This window comes from Suricata suricatta, chromosome 5 (assembly GCF_006229205.1).
Source record: "Suricata suricatta isolate VVHF042 chromosome 5, meerkat_22Aug2017_6uvM2_HiC, whole genome shotgun sequence".
Taxonomy (NCBI): domain Eukaryota; kingdom Metazoa; phylum Chordata; class Mammalia; order Carnivora; family Herpestidae; genus Suricata; species Suricata suricatta.
The window spans coordinates 47,809,484-47,830,186 of record NC_043704.1 but is presented as its reverse complement, the minus strand read 5'-3'; the positions used below and the strand labels follow the sequence as shown (position 1 = coordinate 47,830,186).

General features: G+C 39.3%; 1 protein-coding gene and 1 non-coding gene across 3 annotated transcripts in view; both read right to left on the bottom strand.

Annotated features, from left to right (window-relative positions):
• The window catches only part of COL8A1 (collagen type VIII alpha 1 chain), a 542,567-nt gene that overhangs the window by 106,708 nt on the left and 415,156 nt on the right, over positions 1-20,703 (bottom strand). The window lies entirely within an intron of this gene.
• LOC115293100 lies at positions 6,765-6,868 on the bottom strand. The gene has a single exon (XR_003909361.1). It is a non-coding gene; the product is annotated as a small nucleolar RNA U13 (small nucleolar RNA).

Genomic DNA, 20,703 nt, shown 5'->3' with positions numbered 1-20,703 from the left:
TGAAGGTTATCTTATATATAATGCGTTTACCTGGAGTGTTATACTTCTTCGACCTCCATTCACCTAAATCCTCTTTATCTTGAATACACACTGACCTGTATTAACTTTTTATGCTATAAACTCCTTGAAGGCTTAATCCAACATACTTGTTGTTTAACTGCCTTTGGTTTTTGAATCTGGTTGCTGCCCCCAAAACACTCTAAGAGAAGTACAATGATTTCTGCTTCTCAGATTGTACTTTTCTGCTTCTCGGATTGTACGAAAGAGAACACTTTCCTCCGACTCTACTAAAGAATACCATGTATCACTGGACACTCACCAGGATACTAGCAGAGTCTCTGCATAATGGTGTGTTGCCATTTGACTGACACCTATGAACAACGTGTGAATGTCTGTTTCTCCCAAGGTCTTTACATGTCAAGTACGAACAATTCCAGCATCCACTCTTCTTCTAAAGGACACAAATTTCAAAACATAGCTGTCTGTGACCTTGGGAGACCTAACCAGAATTTGCAAACAAACTTATGTAAGCATCCTCTGGCCAGCCTTGAAAAGGCCTCTTTATGTAAATGAGAGTTGATTTCTCACTAGGAACAGCAAGGGGTCTTCTGGGAAGAGGCAGCCCCTGCTTGAAGTGTAATTTGAAAAGTGTTCTTTGTCTGTATTGTGTCCTTAATTCTATAGGATGCAATGCCCCTGTAAGAAACAATAGCAGAGCTCTAAAACATGAATTCTGCATAATGCCTGGTAAGAAAAAGCTTGGAAACTTGAGCAGACATTACACTAATAAGTTCCTCCAATGGTACTAAATGTGGAGATGGTAGGAGAGAAAGAAGTGAGGCCAAACAATATTAATAGATTTGTGGAGATTAGAAATATAGATAGAAGAGTCCACACTGAATTAAGTCTGGCAAAATATAATGAAGTGAAAGCATCCAGGAAGAAAAATTACTCAAGATGGACATTCACTGGATGGAACCTAAAAGCATATCAAAAGCAAAGGGATAGATAAAATAGATGGATTTTGAATGCAACAGAAATAGTAAAACATAAAATCTATGTCAAGCTACCTGTCAGAGGGCTTCAGCAAATGCTGACAGTGGTTTAAATACAGAAAAAAAAATGAGTGAAAACAACTCAGTTCTTGGTTCCAACAGTATGAGCACCCAGATTCTGCTTTGGATTACAACAGTCTTTCAGAAGGATGAAAAGCTCTTGAAAGACCTTTAAGAGGGAAAAAAATGTTTAATGGAAGTAGGCATCATGAGAAATTCAAGGAATGAAAGAGATGAAACTCTGCTGAGCAATGACAAAAAGAGGTATTTAACTCTGATCACAATGGGGCACCTGGCTCAGGGGAAGAGTACATGACTGAGTCTTGATATTGGGGTTATGAGTGGGAGCCCTATGTTGGGTGTAGAGATTACTGAAAAAATAAAGTGATTAAAAATGTGTCTACATTTTTTTGTTTTGTTTTTAGGTTTATTTACTTTTTTTTTTTTTTTTTTTTTTTTTGGTAATCTCTACGGGCAACATGGGGTTTGAACTCATCACCTGGAAATCAAGAGTTGCATGCTTTTCTGACTCAGCCAGCTAGGCATCTCTATTTACATTTTAAGGGTGTTCCAGGCAAGATGATGAACAAATACATTTTTTCACATATACATATGGCAGGTAAAAAGGTTAATTTGCTGGAAGCACCAGCCTTTTGCAAAGGCAAAAGTGAGATCTGAGGGTTAGCTAACTCAGAACTGTCTGGAGAGCTTATTAAAAAAAATTTCTCATCTTCTACTAGTAGAGCCCTCCTGAATCCTAATGCCCCAAGGGGAAATGGCCTGAGAAGCTTGCTGAGTTTAAGGGCCTCTTTCTATAGATAAGGAAACTGAGGACCAGAGAGAGAGGATGCCCAAGGTCAGGCACTGGTAAGTCTTGGTTCCTGATCTAAGGCTGTTACCACTAGTCTAGAATGAAACTCTTCTCAAATCTATTAATTGCCTTTATTATCTTATTGCATATTAAAAATGCTTATTTATTTTTGAGAGAGAGAGAGAGACGGAGAGAGAGAGAGAGAGAGAGAGAGAGAGAGAGAGAGAGAGAAAGCATGTATGACAGCAGAGGAGGGGCAGAGAGATGGGGACAAAGGATCTGAAGGGGGCTCTGTGCTGACAGCAGAAAGCCCGATGTAGGGCTTGAACTCACAAACTGTGAGACCAGGAACTGAGCCCAAGTTGGATGCTTAACCAACTAAACCACCAGGTGCCCCATATTGTACACTTTTTTAAAGAATTTAATTCATTTTAAAAACACTACTTCATTTAGTTTGTTGGTAGTAAGGAATGGACGGTGAAAACAAAGAACAAAGATTAGGTAGGAAGTATAAAGGAAAAACTCAAGCAGAAGTCAGAAATGACTAGCCTCTGATATGACATAAGATTTACATATATGAAGTTAAATGATAGTCAATACAGAAAGGCCTTCAGTCCACTGCCCTGTCTTCCCCATCCCCACCCCCCCAAAACCACCCAGACACTCAGAAGAAAAAAAGTCAGAGGAATTGGCCCTAACAGGAACCTGAGGCCAGTAAGTGGGTTGGCTTAATCCCCTGGGCCTTGTTCAAGTTCATTTAAAAGAGTGGCCAGGTGGTTTTAGGAATGGTTGTGCCTCTCTTGGGACTACTTCTGAATCTGCCATCTTGGAAGAGAGGGACATAAGATGTGTAAATAGAAAGGTTTCCTCTGGGCCACCACTGTGATGGCACCGTGAAGATCCACTTTCCAAATCATAAAGTCTTTTTATTTTTTTATTAAACATTTTTTTTGGTAATGTTTATTTATTTTTGAGAGAGAGAAAGAGACAGACTGTGAGCATAGGAGGGGCAGAGAGAGGGAGACACTGAATCTGAAGCAGGCTCCAGGCTCTGAGCTGTCAGCACAGAGCCCTACCCGGGGCTCAAACTCATAAACCTGAGATCATGACCTGAGCCAAAGTCAGACGCTTAACCGTGAGCCACCCAGATGCCCCCTACATTATTTCTGATTATAAGTGCCCTGTAAAGCAGAGAGAGAACCACAGGATTCTCTGTATTCAAAGGTTTTACTCTGGGATTTACTGTTTCAACAGCTCAAGAACTGCTGCTCAGGGTTTTAAAGAACTTAAGCTGAACCTCTATCCTCCTATTCCCATAATTGTGTGACAGTTTTAGAATTCTACTACTTTTTGGATTCTCTGATTTATAATGGATTTAACTCCTTTTACTTTGACTATCAGATAAAGAAATGATCTAAACAAGTATAATAAAGTTTCCATGGAAAGAGAATTAGAAAAGGAAAATAGACTCAAAGAATAAATTTTGGTCCTTCGTAATATCGAAGATTCCTTCAAAATGTGACATCTCTGCCTCCTTATCATAAACCTTCTGTTCCTACAGGGTAAAAGACAGAGATGAGAAGCAGAACATAGCTGGTCTCAGTAACTATTCCATGGCAGTCATCGGCATGTTCTCGATAGTTCTCTCATCTCATTAGGAGTTTGTTATTTGAAAAGCAGTCATGTTACATTGATATGGACTCTGTTAGAAAGAGTTGGCTAGTGCGTGTTTCAGGTTGGCCATTTCTGGTTTGACAGTTTCTAATCCTATAATGGAAATATGATTTGCCCTCGAGACAAACCAAAACAAAAGAGAACAAAATAATTCATGAAAAATATAATAGGTTAAGATGCCCTTATATAAATACAGCTTTATTTTAAAAAACATTATTATAAAAGAGAATCTATGTTTGACATGCAAAGAAAACTAGATGATTAAATAAAAAAAACTGGGAATAGAACTTCAAAAGAAAGATGTATTCCCAAAGCACCGCTTTTTACTAGTTTTCAGAAAAAAGAAAGCTCATTTTATTACAATTTGCCAAACTTACTGACTATAGTATGGACTTCAAAAGGATTTCTGGAACATGATAAAAGATCCATAGAGAAAAGAATAGAGGGAAGATTATGCATTCAAGTTACATGTTAGAGTGCAAAAGACCTCTGGAAAACAGATTTCAAAGAACAAGTTAACACAAAGGAAGAAGGCCCCTGATTTCTTACAAAGCCACAACGTGAACATTGTATCTGTTCCCAGAGTGCAGAGAGCAGATTCAGTAGCAGAAATCTTTGCCTTGCATTTTGGAGCAGCCTTGGGGGAGCAGCAAAGAGCTCTCTGCAGTCTGCCTGGAGGGCCTGGAGTGGGGCTTTCTGATTTAAGAGCTGTGGTACTCCTTGAAGGATAAACAGCTCCGGATTCCTCTTTAATGACAACAGCATATCAGCTCCCTTTGAGGTTACAGCATATATAAACAGGATCTGCTCATATTTTCCAGTTGTGGAGGAGGAAAGGCGAACAAAAAAAAAAGGAGCCCCCACAAATCCTTTCCTGCAGTTAACTCTGAAGACAACTTGCTTTTACTCACATGCAAGACTGAAGAAAGGAAGGGAGAACCATAGCACTCAAAATGTCCCCAGAAAGAAAACAGGAAAACCACTACTTCCTCTGTGTGTGAGAACATCGGTGGGCCATCAATGGGAAGAAAGGGAACACTGAACTCTAGGATTTTAAAAGAAAAAGGATGAGAGCCTAAGAAAAACAAGTGAGCAGAAAGGGTTCTGAATAAAGACTCCCTGGTGCCCAAATCCAGATACCAAAAGGGAGGTCTTGCCCAGCAGGCACTCTGCTGTCCACTTTAAACTTTAAAGTGGACACTGGCTGTCACGTTAGTAGGGAGACCAGCAGGTTATTTCCCAGGATACCTTGAGGTCAGTGCTTGGCAGTGAAAATTTCCTGGCCTTTGAGACAGCCTAACAAAATGCACTAAATGAAGACATTTACTCATAGTATCCACATTCTTATATGCTGGATCCAATATGGACTAAAGGGTTAAAGGAAAATATCAAAATTTCTATTTTCTTAGCCTAGGCCTATAAATCCCCTTACCCTGTCCCTCAGCCTCATCCCTCCCAACCCAATATTTTTCCAGGAATCTGCAGATAAAAATTACTTCATTTGTATTAAATATGCATGTTAGTGATTTGAAAGCTTGCTTCAGTTTGCTATCAGTAGTGGTCAGCAAACTTTTTCTGCATCAGTCAAAACACTGAGTTGATAAAATCAGAGTCACAAAAGAAAATCAGAAACTAGTTAGGACCAGAGGTAGAGGAGAGGGCCTGGAAACCAGCCAGAGGCAACTCTGTTGTTATCTGAGTCTCAACTCTGATTCCCAGGGAGCTCTCAGAGCCACCCATGCTCTAGTTAGTCTGGAACTGGAAATGCAGAGAACCAACTGCGGCAGGTGGCCATTGAGAAACTTGTCTGCATCAATTCTAGGCACATGCCATTCCTGGCTGAAAGATTCATGGGGTAGAGAAATAGGAGCTGAAGGATCTTGGCACATGAGATTTGAAGTGAAGATCAATGGACCTTCAGTTCAGAGCTTGACACCTAATGCTTTGTCCTAAAGTATGTTCCATGTAACTCTTAAGAGAGTGATAAATCCCACTTGTTCATTTGGAAGAATGACAGTCCCTAAGGTCACAGGAGGGGAGTTCTATCCTGACATGTGCTAATTAGCTTTCTATAGGGAAAAATATCCTGTAAACCTCTGCAGCTAGGAGTTCTCTGTATTTCAGTTTTAGCCTGTGGATCAGGATATCATATTATAAAAATGTAGTTAATTAGCTGCTATGGTAAAGCCCCCTTGAAGACACTTGATTGACAAATCATTAGTTCATATCTAAGGAATAATGCAGTTGGGCACCCAGTGACTGTGAACCTTGAGAGCTTTAGTCACCACACCGGGTTGAAGTTGTCAGAGCAACTTTCTTCTGGAGAAAACCAAGAACCAGAGGCAGCTAATAGGAAAAGAAACTAAGGCAGGAAAAAGAAGATGACAAGAGTTGAGGTTAGAAGGGAAAAGCTAGATGTGGACCATGTGTGCAGGAACAGTCTTGGCCAGGAAAGGGCAATTTTGAAAAAAAATTTTTATGTTTATTTTTGAGAGAGAGAGAGAGAGAGAGAGAGAGAGAGAGAGAGAGAGAGAGAGAGAGAGGGAATCTGAGGCAGGCTCCAGGGTCTGAGCTGTCAGCACAGAGGCCAGCGTGTGAGATCATGACCTAAGTCAAAGTCAGATGCTTAACTGTCTAGGACTGGCCTTCAATTCCAGCTCAAAGACCTCAAAGATGTGATGAGGTTCTGACTGGAATCAGGAGTATAGGAGACTCAAACCCTTGGGCTTTTCTGAACTTCCTCTATTCCTTCTTCCAAGTAAGTCTCAGTGAATGCTTTGAAAAAGGGTGGGCTTAGGAAGAGGACAGTATCTACTCAGACTGCTTTTCTCAGGTTGGGGTCAGGTACAGCAAAAGGGGAGGGGCTGCCATCCTAGCAGGGCCTGAACATGTACTGAGGCAGTTTCCTCCAGGGAGCAGGAGATCATAATCCCTGCTCTGATTTTCTTCTTGACCTACAAGTTTATCCATCATATGCAGGTAGTTGTGTAGCATATACAAGTTTTTAATTAAAAATCAGCTTCTGTTCCAACTTCCCCAATATTAATCAAATGATATGTCTGCATCTCACTAGATATGCATCTAGTGTTAGGGACAATTATAAAGACTTGACATAAAAAAGAAATTTGGAAGTGCTAGTCCAATAAAGAGTAGCTTCTTTTTAAAAACAAATGAAAGCCTTTATTTTATTTTTTTAATTTTTAGATTTTTAAAAAATTTTTTCAAGTCAGATGGGTAATGTGCCGACATCATAACAAGGTTTAAGGGTGGCACATGTCACACAACGGTGTGAACACCCAATCACCACTCTTATGAACTGCAAAAGGATCTGAAAACTTTTATTTTTAATTAAAAAGAGGGCACTGTATAGGAAAAATTTTGATAAGAACCATCAGACAGAGAGAAAACCACAATATGGCTGATATGAAATCTTTACTCACAGGGACTTTTGATAGGTTTGGGGCAGCACCTTACTGCCTCCTCACAGAGCCATTAGATTCTACTCCTAAATTGGCACAAGGTTAATCTATATGCACCTTCAATGTACTTAGGTTCAAGCTTCCACTGATTAAAAAAGTGAAGTAATATAATTTAAAACTAGCCCTAAGAAAAATCAAAGTATTCAAAATCAGCACTAGTGTGGAAATGTATTTTGAATTCACTGGTTAGAAGAGAGGATTCATTTCCAAAGTCTCTTATCAGTTTTATTTTTATTACGTTCTTTTCATATAATGGTGATCAACTTCTTTTTTTGTAATTTTTTAATAATTATTTATTTTTGAGAGACAGAGGGAGATAGAGTGTGAAGAGGGGAGGGACATAGAGAGAGGGAGACACAGAAGTGGAAGCAGACTCCAGGCTCTGAGCCAGTGGTCAGCACAGAGACCGACGTGGGGCTCGAATCCATGAACTGTGAGTTCATGACCTGAGCTGAAGTCGGATGCTCATCCGACTAAGCCACCAAGGAGCCCCTAAGGTGACCAACTTCTTATAAAAACTTGCAAGGGAGAAACAGCTAACACTCCCTCACTCTGACCTCCCAGAACTAATTCCAATCAATGTTCTAGAGCAACATTCAATGCTCTCACATTAATGGGATGCAGATCTGTGCTCTGACCATTTCAGGCATAAGCAAAGAGCATCTAGTGTTAGGCACTTGGTAATAATTATCCAAAGCCATGGCCTCCTGGGGTGCCTGGCTGGCCTAGTGAGTAGAGCATGAGACTCTTGATTTTGGGGCTGTGGGTTCAAGCCTTATGTTGGATAGAGAGATTACTTTAAAAAATGAACAAAAACAAAGCTATGGCCTCTTTTCTGCATATATTATGACAATGTCATGTGTATATCCATAATCAAATGTTAATTTTTAATGCACGAGTTTTATACTTGAGGATTAAAAGTGCTAAGAATTGTATTTGAAATGAGAAGGAAAGAAAAGAAAAATCTTCCAATGTACCATAGACTTGAATTGCTCTATCAAACCAGATTTAAAAAAAAAATGTGCGTAAATGAGCTGGAATTCCTTTACGGCTTTAGAGCCCTCTATATTTCATGACCAGGGCAGGTATGACCTCCTTCTCTTATGGCAAATCCACGAATTTTCCTTACCCCTTTACAAATGGACTGCCTTGTCACCTCCCTCCCCCCATTATGAAATTTCTGGCAGAAAAGAGATCTGTCAAAACAGGTTACTTGTATTTTTATTGGTTCCTCCAGACCATGACGACATTTCCTGAAAGGCAGTGCCAGGAAACTATTAATGTCTGTGAAAAAGAAGTGAAAGTTCTTATGAGCATAAACTGTCTGGTGCCCCATGAGAATGCAGCCTGAAGGACTCACTAGTCTTTAGACTATAACACTGGGTAAATTGCCTGCTATGTTAGAACTCTGGAACATGGCTCTCAGAGGAGAGAAGAGCAAAGTGTCTTTCCAAAAAGAAAGGTCTGAGAGACACAACTGGCTATTTCTTCTCTTTCTCTTAATTATTTACTTGCCCAAAGTAGCTGGACAGGCAGCTAATGGCTGGCTCACTTAAGGCTGTCCCACGATCTAGTTAATTCATTCAAGAAGTTAATGGATTCTTTCGCAAACAGGAGGGATAATAAGGCCAACACCTGGGAGAGGAGAGTGTAACCTTCCCCACAAATGGGAAGAAAGGATCCCTTCTAACATCCAGGTGCAGAAAAAGAATTTCACTTTTATAAAGGACTACAGTGATTCTGCTAATGCTAGAGTCACACTGTTTGAGTATTTGACATTGCTGATCATAAAGGAAGCTGGAGCTTTACAGAAGACTGGAAATGAAATTAAACAAAACTTGTTTGAGGCACTGGACCTTTAGGAGACTTTCAAATATTTCAACTGATAGATATTAAGTGCCAAAGTCATGTGGGTACTTCCTAAGGTTATAACTGGGTCTGTGGAGCAAAAAGGCAGCTCATGCAAGGTCCTATCCCTCTATTTCATAGCGCCACCTGCTGGGTAAGGGTGGAGAGAGTTGAACTTTGTTTCTTGGACTGATAGATAATCTATGAATTCACAGATAAAAGGAAAGTCTTCACTCTTCCCAGTGGACACAGAACATTGAGAAACAGGGCTCTCTATGCTGACAATTTCACACAGAAAGGGACAGCCCTGCTCACTTCTGCTGCTGTCATAGCCATCCATAGTCCAGTGATAGGTGTTTCATTTGAAATGTCCAAACAGGAAATAGAAACATTAAAACGAAGAACATAAAATATGGTCCTTGTATGCTAACTACCTATATGTCCGTCTTAATAGCCAGGGCATCTGAATCATGACCTCTAAAATCTGGGTGGTGTTTTCATTATCTTTAAGAGAACGCTGTAAATGGCCCTTCTAGATGAAAACGGAATCTATTCTCATAATTAATCCTCTTCAGGAGAACATGTAATATCTAGAGTAAACACCAAACTAAAGGCAGCTAAAAAAAAAAAAAAGTGTGGCTAAAAAACATTTACTGCCACAAAAAGCACTAGGTTCTATCCCTGGGTGGAATGTTAAAAGGAAATTAATCTGTATCTTAAGCACTGTTTCATTTCACACTGAATAGATACACTGATTTCTCCCTGCTGGAGAAGAAGCTATAGGCCCAAAATGCCTCATCATAAATTCCAGGGTCAAACGTGTTTCAGAATTTTTTGAATTTTAGAAAAGTGAAAATGGTACATACATTATGCTTTATATAACACCCATTAATTAAACATTAATATTCTTGCAATAAGATATATGCATTTTCACACTAAATGGTTACACTACAAATAGACTCGTGTGAGTTCAGATTAAGTTTGTTGTCAAATGGGTTTGTATAAAACTTCACAAACTTGTGCTTTTGTGCTTTTCACTACTATCTTTCAGTAGTGAAGATAAGAGATTATGAGTCTGCACAAGTTATTCTTGATTTTAATGAAATAGAGACACAGCAGTAACCAGCACGAATTCTTTAAAAGGCTGAAATACTGGTATTTTTCTTGGTTGTTTGACTTTTGGGGAAGTTACTTAAAGTTTTTAGCCATAGTTTTCTTACTTGTTGCATTGGGGTGAGGATGGTGGTGGGCGTGGCACCGGAAGGGGGTTCTAGCATAGGTGGAGGGGAATAAGTAGTGTTTATCCAGTGCATATAAAGTTTCAGCCCTATGTTAACAGCTCCTAAGTTTTGGGTATTATAAACAATAGAGGGATAAATAGCCTAGTAGTTAAATCTTTAAACATGTCCCTTATGACTTATTCGGGATAAATACCTTAAAATGTAATTGCTAGGTCAAAAGATATGCTATCTAAAACTCTGTTTTTCAATACACCCACCCATCCATTTAGCTTTAGATAACATTGCAAAATGGTTTAAAAGGAAATTTACACTCCCAGCAGCAGTGTGAAGAAACACCTATCTCCCTGTACCTTTGTCAACATCAGGTGTGATCATTAAGAAAATATGCCTATTTGATACGTGAAAAATGGTATTTCTTTGATGAAACACGCGTTTCTCTAGTGACCTTGGATTTTTATATCAACTCCATTTAATTGTCCACAATTTTATGAAGTAGTTATTCCTGAATTCCCATCATTAGTGGTAGAGCCATTCCTGTTTGACTTTAGAGATTATCCTCCCTCTAGAACTCCTTGTGAGTTTTGAATCCCATTGGGGAGGGCCCCGAAGGACACCTGGTGAGGGCTTGGGTCCTTGGAATAGAGAGCGACACAAGGGCACAAACCAGTGGTAGCACATAGGGACAGCTTTGGTGTTGTTTACTGTACTGTGCTTCTACATAGTGCCTCTCTATTGTACCAAACCCAGAGGCCTCCTAGATGGCTAACGAAGCTTCTTTGAAATAGCAGCCCATATGGGTTAGGGCTTGGGCAGAGGCTCCAAGCATATTAAATTACTACTCATCTCCTACTCACACACTGTTTTTAAACTAGTTAATCACTGCTCAGTTTATTGTACAAACTGGTGTACTACTGAGTTGGATAACCTAGATAGTCATAATTCTAGGTGTTCTTCCCTTATCATAAGGGCTTATATTAAAAAAAAACTCAATGTATTTCAATAAGATATCTACAAAATTCACATGATCTAACAGCATTTTAGATGAAGCATCTTTAGGTCAGACTTCACCTGCAAATCACTTATCTCAGTTACAGATGCCAGTGGAGGAATGCGATGAAGCAGAGGCCAGAATTGAACAGATATCACAAAAGTGTAGACCTTTCTTACACATTAAAACCCTCACCAGGGTGCTTAGTTACTAGCTTTCCAAGGTGAAAGTATCTCATTCTCCCTATACTCTTACCTGCCTCAGAGGAGAGGCCCAGATAACTTGAGAGAAGAAGGGACAGGGTGGGTAAAATTCACTTTGACTAGGGATCCCCTAATTTAGGTCAACCGTGAACACTAGAAAAGTTCACACATGATTTCACAAATGAGATCTGAAAATGCAGGCAGGGCCACAGAGGGGCAAAGCTCCAATACTCTATGTGACTGGTGCTTCCAAAGCTTGCATTTTGGAAACCCTGCACTTGCTCTTCTGTCTGAAAGACACACTTGAGCAGGCAATCCATGTGGAATACACGTTTTCAGGTGTCTCTCTAAAGAAGACAGATTTCTCTTGAAACAGAGCATCCTGAGAGAAAACAAGGAATAGCTGGCTATAAATACAGTCACACAAAAATCTTTAAAGTGACCCAGAATTTCAGGCATTAGTGTGGGCCTGGGTTGTTGAAGAAGCACAGCCTTCTGCATTATTCTTGCTTTAACCACAACTGTCCATGACATCACTATCTAAATCATTTATTTAGTCTGTTTTCAAGCTCCCCGCATGGCAAATGACTGCCTGTATAAACAAAACAATTCAGATCTTTAAGAATTCCTTGCAACTGAGACCCCTGGAGAGAGAAAAAAAATGTAATTGCCATCTGAAACATGCTGAAATTTCTGTAAGTGGTTTTATAAGTGAGTGATTGACTTTCATTAAAAGAGGAAGAAAAAACCCCACAAAGAACTATGGGTGGTGTTTCTGAATCTTTCAGACACAGTAAAGCAAAATCATGAAACCCCCGATCAGCTCTTAGCTATTAGAAACCCCAGTCTGAATTTAGCCTCTGACATGTGAGCAAAATATAACTGATGATAATCCTTTAGGTATAAAGATCTTGTCTCTAATTTCTCATGTCCTTACAGCAGTAATTCTCAAACTTTAGTATGCATTAGAATCATCTGGTTGACTTTTAAAAATAGACTACTAGACTTGATCCCCAGAATTTCTGACTCAGAAAGTCTAGGGTGGGGCCTGATAATATGCATATCTAACAAGTTGCCACATGATTCTGCTGGTCCTGGAAACAAATTTTGAGCACCACAGCCTTGTAAGGCAGAGCACAATGTTAGGCAAATAGTAGGTTGGACAATAAATACTTATTGGTTAAATTGAATTCAACTTCAAAAATTACGTTTTCTTCTCCTCCCCAAATCTGAATACATACTGATATGCTGGAGGACTGATTAAGAATAAGAACATAGTCACTGGTGATATCAACTGACCATATGATAATGACATGGCAGACAGACCCAAATGTCATCTACATTTCAGCATCACAATGCTGACAGCTATGGGACAGGATAGCAGTGTTAAAATTATTAAAGTGAGTGCCTTTTTAGCTAGGGAGAAAGAGTAACATGACAAGTTTAAAACTAAGATGGAAACCTTTAGAAAAATGGCTTTCCTGGCTGACGATAATCCCTAGGATGAGATAGTGGGAGTAGAAGGGGTACAGAGTTTATGAATTGGTTCAACAGAACTGGGGCTGAATCTAGACTGCCATAATGTTAGCAGAATGACTTTTAGCAAAGTTAACCTCTCTGACTTTCCACTTCCTCACTTGTCACTTGGGAAATGTGGTTACAACAATGGTTCTCGAACTTGAGTGGCTTAAGAATTAGTTGAATGATGTTAAAACATAAAAGCCTCTTGAGACACTGACTGCTGGGTCACAGCCCTGGAGATCTGAATTCAGTAGTTCTGGGGTGCGGCCTGAGAATGCTCAGATCTGATGCTGGTGCAGCTAGTTCTCAGACTATACTCTGAGTAGGAGTAATTCCCATCTACCTGCCACTAACACATCACAGCAAGCAGACTCCTTATTGTATAGATCACTTATATTAATTTCAATATTCTACCTTATGTCATTTAGGCTCATGGTTTTCAATCCTATCAGAATTACCCTAAAGCAAAAACTGTGTCTTATTTCTCCTTACATCAAACATAATGCCTAGCATAGCATTCTGCTATGCATATGTTGGTAGACTGATATACCCTGCATATATGGGCAGTGATAGGAATACATGTTTATTTAGATTTTTTTCTCAAATCTGCCCTCTACCAAATCTATTTACTGTGTATAAATCTAACTGCTGAATTTCTTTAAAAAATTGCTGTTTGGCAAATAAATTTTATGTAGTAGATAGCAACACGGAACTTATTAAAAATTCCTACGTGTGAGTATGATTTCCCAACCTGCTCTCAATGAATACATGGCTAAAGAAAATCAGCAAGTGGAAATCGCAAATTCCGCTAGAACTGTAAACATTTTCCAAGTCTGCCAGTCTCCCTTCCTTCCCTCCAGGGACTTCTATCCTCTGGAGAGCCAAGGAGTCTTTAACTTCTTCCTGTTTCACACTGGGCTACATTTGTTAAAACATAAGAAAAGTGGCTTATACAATAGATTAAGCCAATAAGTTACATCATACTAGTATGGTGCTCACAAACACACCAGTCCTACATCTGATGAGTGTTAAAAAAAAAAGTGTGTGTGTGTTGGGAGGTGGGTGGTTGGATAAAGAGGGGCAGTAAGGCTCGGGAACTGGTGACAAATTTGTCCTTTAAGATATACAGGAAATACTCAGAAGTTTTGTCTACTTTGTAAATTAAACTGCATAGCAGAAGCTCATAAAATGTTTACTTTAATACATCCTCTGTCTTTCCAATCCACCATATCTCAATAACATTCTCAAGAAAATCCAGTAAGAAAGAAATGTAAGGGCTCTTTAAGGCTTATAGTAGACTCAAACTCACTTCCAAAATGTCCATTCCTCTAAGATCTATGAAATCAGACAAAATAAAAACAACAACAAAAATAAAACAAGGGCTCTGCCACCTGCTTCAAGAAGGTTCAGAAAGTTGGGTTTGAGAGGAGGCCATTTCCAGATCTTTAAGTATTATTGGGGAGGCGATATAGACAGGTATTTAAAAGTGAAGGCTCTCAAATTAAGAAGATGAAAAAGTTTTGGAGACGGGATAAGCGGTGTTGGTTGTACAACAATGTAAATGGGCTTAATACCACTGAATTGTATAGTTAAAAATAGTTAAAATAATAATTTTATGTTATATATATGCATATATATAAAGTGAAGGATCCAGCATCTTCTTGATTTCAAATACTGCCTCTGATCCTTCTAAACCGTGAGACATTAGGTAAATGTAATAATATCTCTGTGTTCGGTTTTTAACACCTCAAAATCAGAAGCATAGTGGCATGTACCTTATACAGTTGGTGAAGACTAAAGGAATTAATATGTGTAAGACCTTTAGACAGTGCCTGGAATGCAGTAAGTGTTTAAGAAATGCTAGCTGTTGTTACTGGTATTGTATTTATTATTATTGCTTTTATTATGAGGTTAAAATGATTAAAAAGTGTTTAAACTATTTTAAAAAACAGTTCTGGCTTTTTTTATCTTTCTCTTTTTGTTCTCTGGTAGAGTATGAATTAGAAACAAAATGTGAAAATGTGAGTAGAAGGAAAAGAATAAGTAAAACATGGGTCCTAGAAAATTAACACCCTGCACAATCAGGTCTGGAATAAGTAGGGATTGCCAAATCAGCCCAACATTGAAATCCTAGTCTTTAAGCAAAATCATGGTAGGGTCCTGAACCAGCTGTGAAGATTTTCAAGAGCCCACATGTCGGGTCCCCCCTAGACTAGCCAGCTCTCGCTGTCCAGAGACGGGGCTCGGGTAACAGGGTTGCCCACCATCTCACAAACACACTCACCTGGGTACTTAGTGATGACTCATTTCTGGTACTTTTAGGGGTATCTGGAATATTGCTACACATTCTAATACCTAATATATTGTGCCCTTTCTTCCTTTTTTTCTAATAGTGCCTTTCTGCTTTGATTGAAAAGGCCACTTTCTCTATGCACATCTATTGGTTCCTTAACAAAATTTTGCTAATGAATGTTAAGGTAAAGTGTGTATGTGGTTTCTGACTGTGGCTACGGCTGAGCTATTCCTGAATAACTCATGTACCTAATGAGAATGTAGTTCTGCACTGTCCCATCCCCATTTTAGAGCTACATAGATCTGTGGCTTTTATTAGATCTGTATGGCTCAAAGAGATACCCTATTTCTTTTTTTAAACAGTGGTTTCCACTCAATGAGAGGTGGCAGCTAAGTTCCCCCCCACTCTTTGGGTGGGAGGAGCCACTCTAACTTGGTCTGATTTCATTTTACTGTTCTGGTTTAGGGCACTGGCATACTTCAAAGCTACCCTGCTAGAGGGAGGCTTCTTTCTTAGAAGTTCATTAGGGGGAAAGTTTGGGATATGCTGTAGAGGGATGTAAAAGTCAGAGGAAAGAGTAAGAGTCAGAGGCAGAGTAAAGATGTAAGTCTCCTGATGGTTTCTCCTCGAATGCTCCTTTGCCCCTTTACCCACAAACAGATTTTATTTTACTTTCTAAAATTGTAGATCAGCCAATCCTCAATGGCTCCCCATGACAAAGAAGGCAAAGCCCAGCTTCTGAGTCTGGCCTTGGCGGCCATATACCACCTGACCTCAATGGCTCAACCAAATTCCTCACACACACCCTCCAGTTTCCTCGAAGCCCCTCAACATGCCCAGCACAGCTGGGTCTGGAGCACCTGGTGCCCACCATCCTCCCATCTTCCCAATCCTCCTTCTTCTTTCTCTGAACTTTAGCAGGAATGGTCTGTGTCACTCATTATGATTCTTAGTCATACGGCCTGCATTTTAAATTAATGATTTCATACATGTGTGACTTACCTCACTAACCAGACCAGAACACTCTAAATTGGAGAACCCTGGGTTGAATTCAGCCCACATACATGTTTTGTTTGGCCTACACAATATTTTTGAAGAATTTGAATTAGTTGCCAGCATTAAAAAAAATTCTGGAGATGGCACATAATAAAAGTCTGGATTTTGACTTCTCTTGACAAACTGGAAGCTTTGACTTCTGGGCCAGCATTCTAGGATGGTTTCAATAAACTGGGGATGCATAATGACTGATCCTTCAGAAGTGCTGTGTCCCTTGTGCTTTGCCATAGTTCTAATCACCTCTCTGTCCGGACCTGGCCTTTTCCTACTCCCTCATACACTCTTCTGTCTCCTCCAGCTATTTAAACATGCAGCCTCTGAACTACACCTTAAGTCCTTGGAGGACATGGCTTTTGTCTTCATCTCCTCATTTTCTGAGTGTCCAGCACCCTATTTACATAACAGATGCTGAAAAAAAATACTTCCTGGACAGAATGAAGAAAGGCCACAAGTGAAGAAGCAGATGATAGTGATGGGTCAGGGAGATAAAGATAAAAGGTGGTAAGGGTAAGGACACATGAGTGAAGGGTTTTTCAATACCTAAAAAAGAATACGAAATGGAAGATCTTGTTCTTTAATGTGTCAAATGGCAGTGATTTAGATAGCTCTTTTAGAAACTTATAAGAGGTATTTTGTTTTTTTAAAATGATAGCTTCCCAGAAGGTGGACAACAGAAGCAACTTAGATTACCTGAAGGTCTTCAACTCTGAGTTAACTGTACTGTGTCAATAGTGAAATGAGTCAGTATGACTTTTTTAAAAAGGAAAACCATGAATTTTTGAGTCTTAACTTTGCCCTGCTGATTAGGGAAAAGAGAAATCACCCTAAAGGCAGACTTCATTTCATGCCATCTACAAAGGCTCAAAAGAAATATCCTGTAAGAGCTACATATTACCAAGGGCTTTTTCCTGAACTTGTACCAAATGTCTTCTGCAAGCTGTCCTTTTCCACGCATGTGTGGGTGAAATTCACAAGGTCAGGAAGAACAGAGTTTCAGAATAGTAAACACATTGCTCAATGACTAGACTTTAAGTTAAACTTCACAGATGAAACTGTGGCTCCAGGGGACAAATCAAGGCTTAACTCAGTGTTCAAGTGAGGTTTTACAGTTTCCCCCTTCTACTGAAATGCCTCTGCAGTTTTACTGCTGAGCAGATCAGGAAAAATTGTTCTGACTGATCTGTTGATGCCTCTGGGTTTGAGGATATAAAGTGACCTGAGTGGATGGTGAGGTGCTGGGGGATTCAGAGAGGAAAAGAAGTGGACAGATTCTCAATTTGTTCACTATGAGAGTTTGTGTTTGAACTAGAAGGTTAAGGAACTAAAGCTGAACAAAGCTTTAGTTTTAGGACGTGAGTATCTCAAGCTGCTGGGGCAAAGAGGAGGTCACAAATGGGAAACTTGCAGAAGCATCCAAGAATAGACATCTGCCTCACTTAACTGTTTATTAGGTTTTCTGAGAAAAGAGATGACCTCATTTTTCATTTCAAGAAATAACAACTTAAAACCCATATGCCTTATCAGTATGTGTTGTGGAAAGTTTCATTCCATAGTTAGGGGCTTATCACAGTTTCTAAAATCCCAAACTGTGCAGTTCAGTGAGAGACGGAGTGGAGGAAAGGGGGTCAGAGTATAGGCTCTGGGGTCAGACACACTTAGACTGGAGCCTTGGCTTTGCCAGTCAGTAGATTTGGGACAGACAACTTCTTCCATCCCTGTTTTCCTCACAAGCAAAAAAAGAATAAAAATAGTACATATTTCATGGGATTACTCTGAGGTGTGAGTGCAAGACTGCACGCAGAATACTTAGCATAGCCTGTCAGAGAGCCTCCAAAAACGAGCTGTTTTTATCAGAGTCTCTCAAAATGTAGAAAGATTTTTATGGTCAGTTGGGTGAAAGGTCATCAGGATCTTCAAGGGATACATAAATTGGCTTGGCATTTGTGCTCACAGTTGGTAATTCTAAACAAGATTGACGTCCGTGACCTCTGCCAGATGAACATGGGGTCTAAGTGATTTTCCAGTAGGAGAAATAGGTTATACTGAGCCAGCCATACCCACACCTCTGCCCTCTGTGATCAAATGCATCCATTTCTGAACCAGTTGGGTGAGTGAGGGCTGCTCTGCATGAAGCCAACTGTCCCATATGGAGACTGATCCCACAGCCTTGGATTTTAACCAACTGAACTAACTGGTAACAGATAACCAAAGGCATGTTCCCTGCTTCCAGGAGGCCAGCAGACTTCTACAGGGACACATCACGAAAACTTTAACAAGATGCAGCACATAAAATGCATTTTAGTAATACCCAAGAACATGAGTTTGGAAAAACCGCAGCTACTCTGTCCATTCCAATTTATAAGCAGATTCTACAGCCTGAGAGGTCTAGGCTTTTATTGGCCATTTTCCCTGATGATGTAATGAGTATCTGAAACTGACATGCCTAAGGCTGGACAAGAAGCTCAGTACTAGGGATCACGTCATCCTTCCTTAAAGTAATATCTTACTGCATTCTCAGTTTCCTGTAGAACTATCAGACACACTTGGAGAATGCAAAACTGCAGAATATCAGAACTGCAAGAGTCTTCAAAGTTTATCTAGTTTACTGGAGAAGTAAAGAAAGCATATGACACGCAAAAATTATAACAGCTAAATGTTGGCTTGCCAGCACCAGTCTTCCTGGTTCCAGGTCCAGAGCTTTCCATTACAATCTGCCACCCTGAGAGATCCAATCATCACTTCCTTTTACAGAGCTACTCCAAAGTTGTGGGCAAATCACCTGTTCATTTTTTTTTTAATGGTCTGGAGCTGTCACCTGATTGTATAGATGTCCAATGCAATGAGACATTTGTTTACAGCTGCCAATACACTCAACATTAACTGTGTTAATTATGACACCATTGTTAATTTGCTAGCACATAAGCCAGCAAATGCTAAAAGCACTTCTCGCCTAGATGTTAAAATGTTGGAATGATATCTTTATTTAGTTCAACTATAATATGATATGAATTTTCCTTGTCTTTTGCATCATCAGCTAGTAAGCATTTAATAACTGCAATTAATTTATTTTAATATTGAATTACTCTGGTTTAATATAAATATTCCTAGGTTATTAAATAAAAGTTTCTAAAAAGCCTCTCATAAAAATTTTAAAAGGAAAATTTTAGGTCTAGAGTATTTAACAATATTTATGGAATGATGTATCTGAGGTTTGTCAGTTCATCAGTTGAAAATGTTGTGAGGAAATCCCAGAGCTGAGAGTAAGACTTGGTTTCCAGCCAGGGACTTGTTACATTCTCAGTCAGCAATAATTCTTGGCACCCTAACACTTTTCTTTTGTAAAATATACCTAAGTAGCTTTCTTCTCTGTTGCCTATCTTTTCTTCTTTTCAAGCCATAGCTTGGCACTCATGACTGGGTAAGCATGAAACTTCTGTTTATCTGTGTCTTATATTCATAATCAGATCGGTCAGGATCTTCTCCCTGGAATGCTGTCTTAGTTTGGGCTGCTATAATAGAATACCACAGACTAAGTGGTTTACAAAGAACAGAAAGTTGTCACAGTTCTGGCGGCTGAAAGTCCAAGATCAGGTCCTGATGACAGCCCTCTTCCAAATGCAGACTGCTGACTTCTCTATCCTCACAAAGTGAAGAGCCAAGAGAGGAAGCAATATCTCTTATGATTTTTATAAGGCACTAATCCCATTTATGAGGACTCCACCTTCATGACTTCATCTAATCCTAATTACCTCCTACTGGCCCCACCTCCTAATACTATCACATTGCGGGGAGAGGGAGGGTTTCAACATATGAATTTTGGGTGATAAGGTACACAATTCAGTCCATAACAAAAGCCTAAGACTAAGCCAGGGCTCTGAACACATGGGTTGCCCATGATACAATCCATCATATCAGAAAAGTGAGAGGAGTATAGAGATAACCTTGGAATTCCTTGGGAGTTATGATAAAAAAAAAATAACCCAACCCAATGCTTATCATATTGTAGAAGGCTAAATAATTTAACATAAAACAAGCAGGAATGTGTACAATACTGAGAACTTTATGAAATGTTAAGGCTAGAATTTTCTTGGGTTTTACAGAACTCTTTTTTCTAAATTTTTGGGATAGTCACAAAAATTACCCTTCTCTCAAGGGTGTTTGAGAACTGAAGAACTGGAACAGGAAGAGATTAAAATGTATATGTGAAAATAAACATATCAAGATGTTAACAGTGGTTGTCTCTACATGATATAGGTATAGGTAATTTTTAAATTTTTTCATATTATCTGTGTATTTTTTACATCTCTATAATGAACATGTTACTTTTATAATCAGAAATCTCATGAAGCTTTAAAATAAAGGTAAAGATAAGGTTTTTAGGATTTGTAAATATTCAAGAAAACACAAATTAGGGTTTTCATCAGGTGTTGAATGTCCTAACATGATAATGTCCTGCAAAATTCGAAAGCGCCATGTAGCCACATCAGTCATATAGTGAAAATGAAGTGAGAGTGCCACTAAGAGGGTGTTTTAG